This window comes from Phyllobates terribilis, unplaced genomic scaffold, assembly GCF_046119375.1.
Source record: "Phyllobates terribilis strain yellow unplaced genomic scaffold, ASM4611937v1 Scaffold_11__3_contigs__length_659146591, whole genome shotgun sequence".
Lineage (NCBI taxonomy): Eukaryota > Metazoa > Chordata > Amphibia > Anura > Dendrobatidae > Phyllobates > Phyllobates terribilis.
The window spans coordinates 237,540,097-237,554,405 of record NW_027362771.1 but is presented as its reverse complement, the minus strand read 5'-3'; the positions used below and the strand labels follow the sequence as shown (position 1 = coordinate 237,554,405).

The 14,309-nt window shown below is 45.2% G+C and overlaps 1 protein-coding gene across 2 annotated transcripts in view; it reads left to right on the top strand.

Annotated features, from left to right (window-relative positions):
- Positions 1-1,202: 1,202 nt before the first annotated feature.
- ZBED4 (zinc finger BED-type containing 4) overlaps positions 1,203-14,309 on the top strand; it is a 28,190-nt gene continuing 15,083 nt past the window's right edge. The window contains exon 1 of one of the 2 annotated variants that reach the window (XM_073652131.1): positions 1,203-1,425. The gene's annotated coding sequence lies outside the window, so the exon portion shown is untranslated. The remainder of the gene's footprint in view (positions 1,426-14,309) is intronic. The other variant, XM_073652130.1, reaches the window with a different exon arrangement.

The window sequence follows — 14,309 nt, the reverse complement described above, 5'->3', positions numbered from 1 at the left end:
GTATATTTTTTATTTTATTCTTTTTTTTACATGTTCTATGATACCTGGGTCCGGAGGAGAGTCTCCTCTTCTCCAAACCCGGGTAGCATCTGCACATTGAAAAGCATGGATTCCACATGTACAGATGTAGTGATGCGAATATTATGTGATTCAATGCAAGTCAATGGCGGCGAAAACGCTGTGATTCCGCAAAATAATTGGTAATGCTGCAGATTTTTCTGCAATGATAATCCGCAGCGGAAATTTCCGCAGCATGTGCACAGCACATGCGGATTATCATTGGGGAACATGGCAGACCTTCTACCAAGCATTTTTTAAGCGTTTCCGCAGCAGAGTTGCCGCTGCGGAAACGCTTAAAAAACGCATCGTGGGCACACAGCCTTATTGTTAGTTCCCTTGGAGGACCTGCAGCTGCAATCATCTGATCTCTTGTGCTATATACAAGGATGCCACAGAATCGCTGCCTATAGCAGCAATCACAGTTTCCTTTGAAGTCCGGTCACAGGCTGGGTTTCAGGTGAGCTCTGGCACGACAGGTACAGGGGTCATCAGCTGCCCGTCATGACAACCCATTGGCGACCCTCCATAATGGGCGGAGAGAATAACGCGCCCACATGTTAGTGTTAATCAGGATAGAAATCGCAGGCAAAGCACCGCTCCATGCACCCGCTTCCAACATGCACTGTTCATGTAGCCTGGATGTGGTGAAGGGGTTAACCTGCAGATTAACCCTATATCGCCAGGTATATAGTGCTCTCTGCCCTGACAGGTTCGCTCACATCTCGGCCACAAGCCCCAGGATGGGACCAGCAGTACAACCAGCCACAATACGGCCGTGTGCCTCCTCCTACAGGCGCGGGGCTTTGAGAATCACGCGGTTTTCTCAGCTATTGCTTTGGGGTGAAGGACAGCCGTTAAGCCCCGCGTTTGCCTTCCCTCCTCAGAACAAAGGCCGTAATCCCGTTGTTTCCTCAGGTCTTGGCTATAAAGGAGCCGCCACTGTTGTTCCAGCTCACCCCACCCTGGCTGCAGGCCACAAGTGCTCCGGAAACCCCGTACACAGCGACTGCCATCTGCCAAAACAAACGCGAGGCGGGCGGGAAGGCGTGGCCGCGTGTGTGTATATGTGTGTGTATATATGTGGGAGCTGAGGGGCGGAGCCAGGGCCGGTCTACCCCGCCCTCCTGCGCTTACGCCATGGGGCAGCCGTCTGCAGGAAGCCGCCATTTTGAGAACCTTTGACTCGGTGACGTTGTGGCACGCAGGCCGCGCTCCGCCTCTCGTCTTCATCTCGCCGTCGGACGGAACGTCGCGTGAACGGGAGGGAGACAAAGCCTTAAACTAATGAATGGGGCAGTGAGAGCTCCGGCTGGCCTGCGGAGAGTGAGCGGCTGCTGAGCCCTCGGAGAGGCGGCTGAGCGCCAGGTGAGTGCCCGGGAGCGGACGGCTGTGTGAGAGGACAGAGGAGATGGCTGGAGTTCCGGTCTGAGGAGGGGTAGTGCGAGCAAGGCCTGAGCACATATTGACCTACAGCCCGACCATTGTGCTGCGGGAGCCACATGCTCAGGAACAGTGCTGTCACATGGCCGGGGGTAATGGGGGGCAGCGCTCTGTGCACCTGTGCCACCGTCCTGGGCTGGTTGGCCGTGCCGGGTTGGCCGTGCCGGCGTCCCGGGTTGGCCGTGGCCGTGCCGGCGTCCCGGGTTGGCCGTGGCCGTGCCGGCGTCCCGGGTTGGCCGTGGCCGTGCCGGCGTCCCGGGTTGGCCGTGGCCGTGCCGGCGTCCCGGCTTGGCCGTGGCCGTGCCGGCGTCCCGGCTTGGCCGTGGCGGCGTCCCGGCGTGGCCGTGGCGGCGTCCCGGCTTGGCCGTGGCGGCGTCCCGGCTTGGCCGTGGCCGTGCCGGCGTCCCGGCTTGGCCTCTTTCCCAATCTCGCTCTGTGGGCTACAACTATGCCCATTTCACCATCTTTTTAAAGGGGTTGTCCAGTACTAAGTAACCTCTTGGTAATAGCCCCGAGGTCCAGCATAAAATATAGTCTGTACTTGCCGCCTGGATTGGTGCTGCTCATCTATTTTCACTCCTGTATTTCCCCCGGTCACGTAACATAAACAATGTCCTGTCAACGCTGCAGCCGATCTGAAAACTTCGATTGCCTACAGCCCTTCAACCATAAGAACAGTGATTTTTTTTTTTTTTCTTAGTTGGGTTAAGCTGTGAAATCTGCTGTGGTCACAGGACATTGTTTATGCTGGGGACATGACACCGAGATCAGAGGAACGAGGTAAGTGTAGAGTTTATTGTAATGTCATACTGCACACTGCGGCGATTAATAAGGGCTTGTCCAGTACTGATTAACCCCTTATTAATAGCCCCAGTGTGCAATATGCCACTAAAATAATCTCTACTGGACGACCGCTTTAAAAAAATTGGGTCAAACACAAGCCCACTTGTACTCTGTCTGACCATATCGGATGGGTCTATGCATCCGCTGAGTTCTACCTTTTTAATGTTTTGTACGTTTTTCAAACATACTGTCTGTCATAATATAAACCGACCCTTAACCCCATGATATCTAGTCCAAATTCCTTAGCTGGCCCTTATTTTCTTGGTGAGTAAAGGGCTGCTTCTATAATCTTCCAGGATTTACAAAGCAAGATAAGAATCTTTGCAGGTTAAAGGCACAAATGCATATCCTAAAAACACCTCGCTTCATGTTCAAAAGCCTGATACACAGGTAAACACGGCTACATAAGAAGCAGGAGGCGCATGATGTTAGGCTTTTAGGTTCAGACGTTTTTAAAGGGGTCACAAGGGCACTTGTGGATAGCCCCTTTCAATTTCTACGGGTGCAGCCTAAGATAAAAGCTATACGTACCTCCTAGAATGGCACTGCTGCTTCAGTGTCCCCCTTCGGTCTTGTACTATAAACGCATTGTTTTAAGCAGAAAAAACTGTTGTTTCGCTGGATAAAATAGTGAAGACTACTCTGGTCATGTGACCTTGGCCATGTCCTGAGACTTGTGGTGATCACCGGTCCAGGAGATTGTAGAGATTTTTTTCTTGTTTACGTTCTCCAGTCCTCTTGGACAATTGATATGTTGTCCAGTAGTGGACAATGCCTTTAAAGGAGGTTGTCCATGTTAGAGAGCTAAGTCTGCAGTCATGCTACTTTCGCACGCTGTCTCAATTCTCCGGTAATGCTGATGCCAGTGAGCGGTCACATGACAGCATCTATGTAATTTGCATAATAATAATCTCATCTGGATTCTCAATAGAAGTGATTTGAGTCAGCTGAGCAAGTCTAATCGGCACATGACCAGAAGTGTGCAAATCGTATACGTACTGTCATGTGACCATTCACTCACATCGGCAACACTGAGGAATCTAGACCGCACTCCGTCACGATTCAGAAATCTGCAGATTTTGCTCTCTAACATGGACAACCCCTTTTTAAATGTTTTTTTTGCAGAGCTTTAAAAAAATATAAAAAATCAGTATGTTAAAGGTAAAACTAATACTTTTTTTTTTTTTTAACAAAAAATTATGGATGTCGTTTACTTGGGTTAAGCAGCAGTTTTTGAAAAAAAAGAAAACCACACAAGTACATAGGCACACGCTGCTACATTTTCAGTTTTGTTTCATTATGAGGTTAGAGTGGGGAGAAAATATGCATACAAGCAATAGACACGCAAACTGGGTGAAGATGGCTCACAGTAAGTGTTAGTATGTCACTAAAAATGCTATTACGTTTTGATGAGTGAATGTCCAACTGCTGGAAACCCCCGGCTATCCCCAGCAGTGTCCTTAACAATCAATGGAGCAGTAGAATACACGCCTGACCCGGCTCCGCAGATCATTCTCTGGATCAGAAGGCTGCTACTGGTAGGTCCCCCAGCGATCAGGAAGTTATTCCCTATCCCATAGATACATGCCCTTTAATCAGGCTGTACCAAAATCCCCTGCACAATTGGTTACCAGATATGCAGGGAAAAACCTTTTAACATTGACAAACTATGTCCTTGGCAGAGAACGGGTTAAAAAAAATCCCACTTTCTGTCAAACCACAAAAAGCAGTAATGTGTATTTGAGGGGAAATTTATGAAGTAGCATTAACCCTAGATCTGGGGGCTTTGTAGTTTCATGTTGAAAGAAGACACCAGTCCCTCAGGTTAACCGCAAGAATGTGATATTTACAGTAGTAAAGTATAAATTAAATGTGCGCCACAGTGCCGACTATATGGACTACTGTCCAACCATCGTGTATCTTGTGTAGCAGTCTGAGGCTGACCCATGGATGTACAGTTAGCACTGCTGAGCTGCTCAAGGATTAGCCCCATTGTAATGTAATGTGGTTAATCCATGTGTTTCCACCCAAATGAAGTGACAGACTACTTTATAATGTGATATTTTTTACTGTACCAATATTAAACATTTTGCATATGAACAGGGTTACAGGAACTCAATCTATGTGTATTGGATTCTGATGTCAGCACAGAATACTAGAATCCCCAAACCAATTACATAATTGGGGCGACTGCTATCTCCCCGCAACTCCACCATACACAGGAGGGATCATGTGTTCTCTGTGAGAGAGCTGCTGTCAGATTTCTCTTCTGGTGGCCATCTCCTGGAGAACAAAATGAAATCCTACCGCCCGCCTTTCTTTCCTGCAAATTATTATTGGCACCCGCTAACTGGACTTAATTAGCTCTGCTCACCTCCTAATGCAGAAGTGAGTGAAGGTGGAGCAGCCCTGTGTAAGGGGGCTTTCATAAGACAACCAATTTATTATTCCCAATCCAATATATCTGATGTAACATGAAAATTCTTTCTTGGGTCTTGTTTTCTTTTATTGTCTGTGGTGGAAGCTGCTGCTGTTAGTCCTTGTTGCACAATATCGGTTAGCGGACATTGACCTTTTGATTGTGCATGTTTTCTGATGATTTAATGATGTTATTATCATGTGCAGCGTAGACAGCCAGTATGTTATTGTTTTTTTTGTTTTGTTTGTTTTGTCCTGGTCTATAACACCTGCAAAACGTAAAACTTAAAGGGGTTGTCCACTACTTGGACAACCCCTTCTTGATCTAAATGTTTGGCCCCGATTTAAAATAAAAAAGCCTATACTCTCCTCCCGTGTTGGCACCGTTCCCGCGGTGTTGGCATTCGCGGTCCTGGGGCTCTCGTGCGGTTATTGACACTTGACCCTGGCGCGCAGTCGGCACTAGCATCACTGTCCCTGCCTTCTGACAAATCAAACATGAAAAGGAAATCCGGCCTCCAGCTGATCGCGGACTACCTCTTCATGTTCAATTCGACACGAGCCATTTAGCCATTTTGTGTAAGGCTTCCTTCATATATGGTTTTTGTTTTCTCTACTACGACAAACGTAACATTTTCAATGTGTTGGATCCATTTTAGTCCATTTGTCTGTTTTTTTTTTTTTTTTAACCATTTTTTTTTTTTTGGGCTAAAAAAAAAAAAAAATCTACAAGAATAAACCCAGACATAGAACATATACCATTTATAGTATACTGGCATGTTTAGATCTGTAAAAAACAAGGATAAACACCTATAACAGATGTCTGAATGAGACCTTAAAGCAGTGGTTCTTAACTCCAGTCCTCTAAACCCACCAATGTTTTCAGCATTTCATTAGTATGACACAAATAATAATTCCATCACCTGTGCAATACTAAGGAAATCCTGAAAACATGATCTTGTGGTGGGCCTTGAGGACTGGAGTTAAGGCCCCGTCACACTTAGCGACGCTGCAACGATCCCGACAACGATACGACCTGTCAGGGATCGTTGCTGCGTCGCTATGTGGTCACTGGTGAGCTGTTAAACAGGCAGGCTCACCAACGATCAGGGGAGCAGCGACATCGTGGAATCTTTCCACGATGTCCTGCTCCTGGTTACGAGCCTGCTGAAGCAGGAGCAGGCTGGTAACCATGATAAACATCGGGTTACTAGGGGCACACGTGCCCCTAGTAACCCGTTGTTTATCATGGTTACGAGCCTGCTAAAGTGAACGGTAACCTCCCGCTCACCGTAGCAGAGTGGTAACCATGATAAACAACGGGTTACTAGGTGCGCGTGTGAGACGGGGGCTTTAAGAACCACTTCCTTACCTGAGGGTCTTTACTTCTGTTGGCAGTATTCAGAGCTATATTGTACAGCAGCCACATGGACTGCCCCATAGCCAGCCATAGTCTGGACTTGTTTATTGACTTCTATAGGAGAGTTATCTTAGCAAACTCTGTGCTTCCACACTGCGTTCTGTGTCCCTTTCGGGGCATGCGTCCTAAAATTCCCCGCAAAACGGGGACTGGACTTGTGCGCTGATGGGGGCAATAGACTGCAATGGTGACGGCAGAGCCAATGCAAGCTCTGCCGTGCACTTTTTTGGGGAGTGTACGCCCACAGGAGGCGGACACTTAGATGTAGGCTTTTGCGTCCGTGTGTCCACCTCCTGTGGGCGTACACTCCCAAAAAAGTGCACGGCAGAGCTTGCATTGGCTCTGCCGTCACCATTGCAGTCTATTGTCCCCGTCGGCGCACAAGTCCAGACCCCGTTTTGCGGGGAATTTTAGGATGCATGCCCCGACAGGGACACAGAACGCAATGTAAAAGCACCCTAATATTTATTCTTGCAGAGGCCAGTGTGCTGGGAGGGTGAGCAGGTGAGCGGCCCATCACTTATTTTGAACAGTGTGATCACGTGTTACCTATATTTAGGTGATATATTTAATAGCAGTCCTCCCTATGATGATATGTCAGAAAAGAGCAGTTATGAGCCTGATATTAGACTTAACTCCTTCACGACATCTGCTGTACGTGTACGGCGCAAGTCGGAAGCGGGTGTGTCAAGCTATGACGGCGGCATTAAACATGTGGGCATTGGGGTGTGTCATTCCATGAGCCCATCGCCACGCCCATGACGAGATCCCAGGTCGCAGATGGGATGTTATGACAGCCGAGGGTCTGCTGAAGACCCCCATGCGTGTCATTACCGAGCTCCTTTGAAAGGCTCCCTGTGGCCAGGCTTCAAACGAGACTGTGATTTATGCTGTGGCATCGCTGTATATAGCACAAGTGATCAGACAATCGCAGCTTCCAGTCGCCTAAGAGGACTGCTGTCCTGGAATGACAGGTCTTTCCCTACAATGCACCTAATTTGTTTCTCAATAAAAGACACATTTCAATACAGCAGCTGGTGTAATGGGTATCTTTCGCAGTGTTTTTACACTACCCTAACTACTACATCTGTTGTGCAGGGGGTAATTATACTGGCAGAGTTCTATTTAAACACCGAAATCGTGACTAAAAACCTCTTTGAAATGCTCCGCAGTTTCCATAATTGAGTTTTAGTGCTTAACGAAAAAAAAACACACATGTCAACGCAGTTGTGCTTTCGGTGGATACATGATAATTTTCCTGCAATAAATGTTATAAAGGAGTATTCTCAAGTTAAGTTGCTTTTCGTTTTTAGCAGCATGAACATAAGCCAGTTTGAGATTGACTTTTTTTTTTCTATCTGCTGTCATTCTACTGCAATGAGAGCTTTTATCTTACATAGTGTACTGCTGGTTTCCATGTCCCTTGGCCACTAGTGCCTGCCGAGGTGCTGGCTACCTTTTTAAGAAGGCTTTAACTCCTTGCATTTTCTTAGAGCAGTTCTTGTAATCTTGGCTGTGGGCTACTGAGTTGTGTACGTGTTCAAATTTTCTGTTATCTCTATAAGTACTGTAAATGCTGTGTAGACTCAAAACAAACCGCTGAATGTGTTACAGAACTGGTGCCAAGCTTTAGCGTTCTAATACTACAGTTCTACTATCCACCAGAACTGTCACTCGAGGAGAGCACGCCAGGAAATAAAAAGATTGCAGAGTTGGGAGCTACTTACCCCCTTAATGAACACCAATATGCCTTTTTACTGATTTAAGAAATAAAAGAATAGCATCCCCTGAAAGGAGAAAATGCATAATCTGTACAATATAGCTGACAGTCTGCTGCGTCAGCCACGACTATGGACGTTTAAAATCCTAGATGCTTCTGTTAATAGTGACAGCAGCATCAAGATGGTTAACAGAGCATAAGAACTCCATCTTTAACCCCATTGGCACCCTGAGATTGCTTGGTCCTGATGGTCTTGAATTGCCATGGCAACCAAGTGTGGCATCAGTCAGCAAGACATAGTGGCCGCTTCAGGTGTTAGCAATGTTTTAGGTGTAAAAATATAACATGTCATTCTGCTCATTCCACTTGGCATTAAATCTTTAAAAGCACCAGAAGAGTTAAAGGGGTTATACATGACTATGGGCCTAAGAACTTAAAGGCACAGTGAGCTGTCATAAGAGCATACGGATGAATATATAAGCAGAGCACCAGATAAAGCTCCCCACATATCATTATCTCCAAACTGAAAGTAAAGATTACACCAGAACCACAGGATGGATTTAATCAACCAAGGTATCATTTTAATCAGTGTAATGTTGCCCACCTGACAGTGTATGTAGTTTACTGAGCACAATCCTGCTAACAGGAGCCCTTTAAAGGCGGGTAGTGCTGTATACCTGCCTGTTCTGACCACTACTGATCTCTGCCGGCTCAGAGGTCACAGACTGCTCCTGCCGGTGACTCTGCGGCTTTTGCTGACGTTACGTCAGCAATGTAGCTACTTATGCTCTGCTCTGTTGACGGGGCGTGACTGGCGATGTCATGCTGATAAACAGCAGGCTCCCCACCTTTGCTGCCTAACTGCGGGGAGCCGGCTGTCAATTAGCGTGACGCCCCATCGACAGCCGCCTGGAAGAGGAAAAGCTCCTCTGACGTGGTAAGTCAGAATAACTGTCAGGAGCGGTCCAGTACAACTCTGTGCCAGGTAGAAGAGGCAGGTAGTTGGCAACTGCCTGTCTGTCAGTTCATGGGATCATAGTAAGAAAATATAAAATAGTCCCGGAAAACCCCTTTAATGAGAGAATAGCATCCCTGACAGCAGTTTTGAATGTGTTTTCCAATTTATAGATCCCGAAAGTCTCTTCAAAACGGAATAGATCCGTAAAAAGTACGTTTTGTAAATTTCCTTGAAAAAACTAGATTTAAACGGAAAACATATCTCTTTAACCTTTCTGCTAATATAAAGCTTAATGTATCATGAATAAACAATCTCCAAATCACTGGGATATGGCACTCCAGAGTTGTCATATAAAGTGATACATTAAAAATTGGCTTGTTAACTAAGGGGTTAAGAGTAGTGTTGAGCGATACCTTCCGATATCAGGAAATATCGTATCGGATTGGATCGGACCGATACTCAAAAAGTATCGGATATCGCCGATTCCGATACCGGAAACCAATGCAAGTCAATGGGACACAAATATCGGAATGAAAATAAACCCTTTCTTTCCTTGTAGGTTAATTCTACATGAAGTAAAACAACTAAGAATAATGTAGAATGTATTACGCGAAAAGCCGGCAATTCATCAGCGCATACACCGGTACCCGACAATTTACAACAGAAAGAATAGAGCTTCACACACAGATTAGATAGAAACATGTCAGTCACCTATATATGAAGTACAGTGACAGTGCTGCTTACTGTACTTGTCATTTAGTGTAAAGGATTTATTAAAAAAAATAATAGTGTTTTCACGCACCGTCTCTTTAAAAAAGCCGGCCGGCAATTCAGCAGCGGTACCCGACAATTTATAACAGACAGAATAGAGCTTCACACATAGATTAGATAGATAGAAACATGTCAGTCACATATATATGAAGTACAGTGACAGTGTTGGTTACTGTACTTGTCATTTAATGTTAAAATAAAGGATTGGTGTGGGGTTCCCCTTAATTTTAGTCTCTAGCGGAGGTTAAGCAGACAGCTGGGGCAGATGTTTGAAGCCTGGGAAAGGGGTAATACCCACGGAGCTTCCCAGGCTACTAATATCAGCCCCCAGCTGAATACCTAGCCTTTACTAGCTATTAAAATGGGGGACCCCCCCCAAAAAAATGACGTGGGGTCCCCCCTAATTTAATAGCTAGCAAAGGCTAGGCAGACAGCTGGGGGCTGATATTAATAGCCCAGGAAGGGAGCCATGAATATTGGCCCCCTCCCAGGCTAGAAACACCAGCCGTCAGCCGCCCCAGAAATGGCGCATCCACAGGATGCGCCAATTCTGGCACTTAGCCTCGCTCTTCCCACTGTCCTGTAGTGGTGGCAGTGGGGTAATAGGCTGGGGTTGATGTCAGCTTATAATGCCAGCTGACATCAAGCCCAGGTTAGTAATGGAGAGGCGTCTATAAGACACCCCCATTACTAACCCCATAGTCAAAGTTAAAAAAAAAACACGAACACCCAGAATAAAGTCCTTTAATTGAAATAAAGACACAATTCTTTATTGTTCTAAATTAAACCATACTTACCATCACGCCCATTCCAGCTGAAGCCAACGATCTCCTGCAATAAAAGAAAAATAATAAAGCAACCTCATCCTTACCTTTCCATGGTTCCCACGATGGCTCCAGCTCTGCTACATCGAGATGACAGGCTGGACCGCAGCAGAACGCTGCCGTCCAGCCTGTCATCCCGCGGACACTGAGAAGCGCAGGCATGCTTGCGCTCCTCAGTGTCTCTCTGTGACGGCATCCAGATGAGCCGACAATGAGCTCGGCGCACGTCACTGACGGCGTGGGAGAATTCTCCTGCACTCAGCGCTTCAGCGTGAGAATTTTCCCACGCTGTCAGTGACGTGCATGAGGTGAGGTCATGTCCAATGAACTCAGCTCACCTCATGCACGTCACTGACAGCGTGGGAGAATTCTCACGCTGAAGCGCTGAGTGCAGGAGAATTCTCCCACGCTGTCAGTGACGTGCATGAGGTGAGCCGAGTTCATTGGACATGACCTCACCTCATGCACGTCACTGACAGCGTGAGAATTTTCCCACGCTGTCAGTGACGTGCATGAGGTGAGCCGAGTTCATTGGACATGAACTCGGCTCATCTGGATGCCGTCACAGAGAGACACTGAGGAGCGCAAGCATGCCTGCGCTTCTCAGTGTCTGCGGGATGACAGGCTGGATGACAGGGTTCTGGTGCGGTCCAGCCTGTCATCTCGATGTAGCAGAGCTGAAGCTGTCGTGGGAACCATGGAAAGGTAAGGATGATGTTGGTTTACTATTTTTCTTTTATTGCAGGAGATCGTTGGCTTCAGCTGGAATGGGCGTGATGGTAAGTATGGTTTAATTTAGAACAATAAAGAATTGTGTGTTTATTTCAATTAACCACTTCGCGCCAGAGCCTGTTTTTGCCTTCGTGACCGGGCCAATTTTTTCAATTCTGACCACTGCCAGTTTATGAAGTAATTACCCTGGAACGCTTCAACGTATTCCCCTGATTCTGAGATTTTTTCGTGACATATTGTACTTCATGATAGTGGTAAAATTTCTTCGATATCACTTGCGTTTATTTGTGAAAAAATCGGAAATTTGGCGAAAATTTTGCAATTTTCAAACTTTGAATTTTCATGCCCTTAAATCAGAGAGATATGTCACACAAAATAGTTAATAAATAACATTTCCCACATGTCTACTTTACATCAGCACAATTTTGGAACCCAAATTTTTTTTTGTTAGGGAGCTATAAGGGTTAAAAGTTGACCAGCGATTTCTCATTTTTCCAACAAAATTTACAAAAACATTTTTTTAGGGACCACATCATATTTGAAGTCACTTTGAGGGGTCTTTATGACAGAAAATACCCAAAAGTGACACCATTCTAAAAACTGCACCCCTCAAGGTGCTCAAAACCACATTCAAGAACTTTATTAACCCTTCAGGTGCTTCACAGGAATTTTTGGAATGTTGAAGAAAAAAATGAACATTTAACTTTTTTCACAAAAATGTTACTTTAGACCCAATTTTTTTATTTTCACAGGGGTAACATGAAAAAATGGACCCCAAATTTTTTTGTGCAATTTCTCTTGAGCGTGCTGATACCCCATATGTGAGGGAAAACCACTGTTTGGGCGCACGGCAGGGTTCGGAAGGGAAGGAGCGCCATTAGACTTTTTGAATGTAAAATTTGTCTGAATAATTAGCGGACGCCATGTTGCGTTTGGAGAGCTCCTGATGTGCCTTAACAGTGGAAACCCCCCACAAGTGACACCATTTTGGAAACTAGACCCCTTAGGGCAGGGTTCCCCAACTCCAGTCCTCAAGGCCCACCAATAGGTCATGTTTTCAGGATTTCCTTAGTATTGCACAGGAGATGGAACTATTTCCTGTGCACGTGATGGAATTATCACCTGTGCGATACTAAGGAAATCCTGAAAACATGACCTGTTGGTGGGCCTTGAGGACTGGAGTTGGGGAACCCTGCCTTAGGGAACTTATCTAGATGTGTGGTGAGCACCTTGAACCCCAAGGTGCTTCACAGAAGTTTATAATATTGAGCTGTAAAAATAAAATTTTCACATTTTTCCCACAAAACCGTTTTTCATCCCTTAATTTTGCATTATCATAAGGGTAATAGGATAAATTGCACCATGAAATTTGTTATGCAATTTCTCCTGAACACGCTGATACCCCATATGTGGAGGCAAATTACTGTTTGTGCACACGGCAGGGTTCGGAAGGGAAGGAGCGCCATTTGACTTTTTGAATGTAAAATTTGTTTGAATAATTAGCGGATGCCATGTCACATTTGGGGAGCCCCTAATGTGCCTAAACAGTGGAAACCCCCCACAAGTGACCCCATTTTGTAAACTACACCTCTCAAGGAATTCATCTAGGGAAGTAGTGAGCATTTTTTAATTTTTACATTTATACCATTGGGCAGTGAAAAAAGCATAATTATATTTTTACCACAAAAAAATGTTTTACCCTCAGATTTTACATTTTCACACAGGGCAATGGGTAAAAATGGTGCCGAAATGTGTCACACAATTTCTTCTAAAAGTGGCAATACCCCATATGTGGCTGTATCATACCACTTAGCCATACGGTGAGATTTGAGGGGGAAGGAGCGCTATTTGACAATTGGAGAACAAATTATTGTAGAATAGGCATTTGGATTTGGGAGCACAAAATTTTCTGAATTTCTTTTGGGGGGCAAGGACCATTTTGCTTTTCCAGAGCCTTTCTGCTACCAGTAACTTGGAAGTCCCTTATTTTTTTAACAGATGATGGACCTGAGTGGGGACTAGCTTTTTTTGAGGACTGAGTTGAAGCTTTTATTGGGAACATTTTACGTAACATTTATCCGGCGCTCTAGGCTGAGCACTTACATCGGGGTTTCCATCTAATTTTCCAAGTGATGTAATTCAGATGAAACCCCTGCAGGATCCATTCACTGTAATGAGGCAGCAGAGTTACTCTGGACTCCGTCTGGCCTCTGTTTAGTGGTGTCCTTTTTTTCAGAAGCGCACAAAACTGTGGCCAACCGCACTTTTATGCACGCCTAAAACAAATGACACCGTGGGATCCCAGGCTAGACGGCATCCACAGTGGCCTATATCTGCCTCATTACAGGGAATCTTCCATCATGGGTTCTGGCTGAATCGCGTATTTCAGAGATTTACACGGAAACTCTGGTGTAAGTGCTCAGCGCAGAGCACAGGATAAATGTGAGCAGAGTCTTACTGCGATCTTTGGGAGACATAATAAACAAATCAGTAGCAGGTGAATAATATTTGTTTTATTTATTTTTTATGCCGTTCCTAGTGTGATATAACTGATTAGATTACTTTATTCTTCGGGTCGGTGCGATTACAGAGATACCAGATTTATATCGGGTTTTTATGACTGACAGCTGTCACACACTAAAATACGCTTTTTTTGCAAAATCTAGTTTTTGCATACCATATTTTGAGAGCTATAATTTTTCCATATTTCGGCCGACAGAGTCATGTGACGGCTTGTTTTTTGCGGGACGAGTTGAAATTTTTATTGGAACCATTTTTGGGCACGTGACATTTTTTGATCGCCTTCTATTCCGTTTTTTGGGAGGTAAAGTTAACAAAAACAAACACTTCAGGAATTGTTTTTTGAGTTTTTTTTTATGCCGTTCTGCGTGTGGTAAGTGATCAGGCAGCGTTATTCTTCGGGTCAGTACGTTTACAGCGATACTACACTTGCTGTATTTTTTTTTTATGTTTTGGCGCTTTTACACAATAAAACAATTTTATAGAAAAAAAATTATATTTTTTGCATTGCTTTATTCTGAGCGCTATAACTTTTTTATTTTTTGGCTGATGGAGCTGTATGGCGGCTTTTTTTGCGGAACAAGATGACGTTTTCAGTGGTAC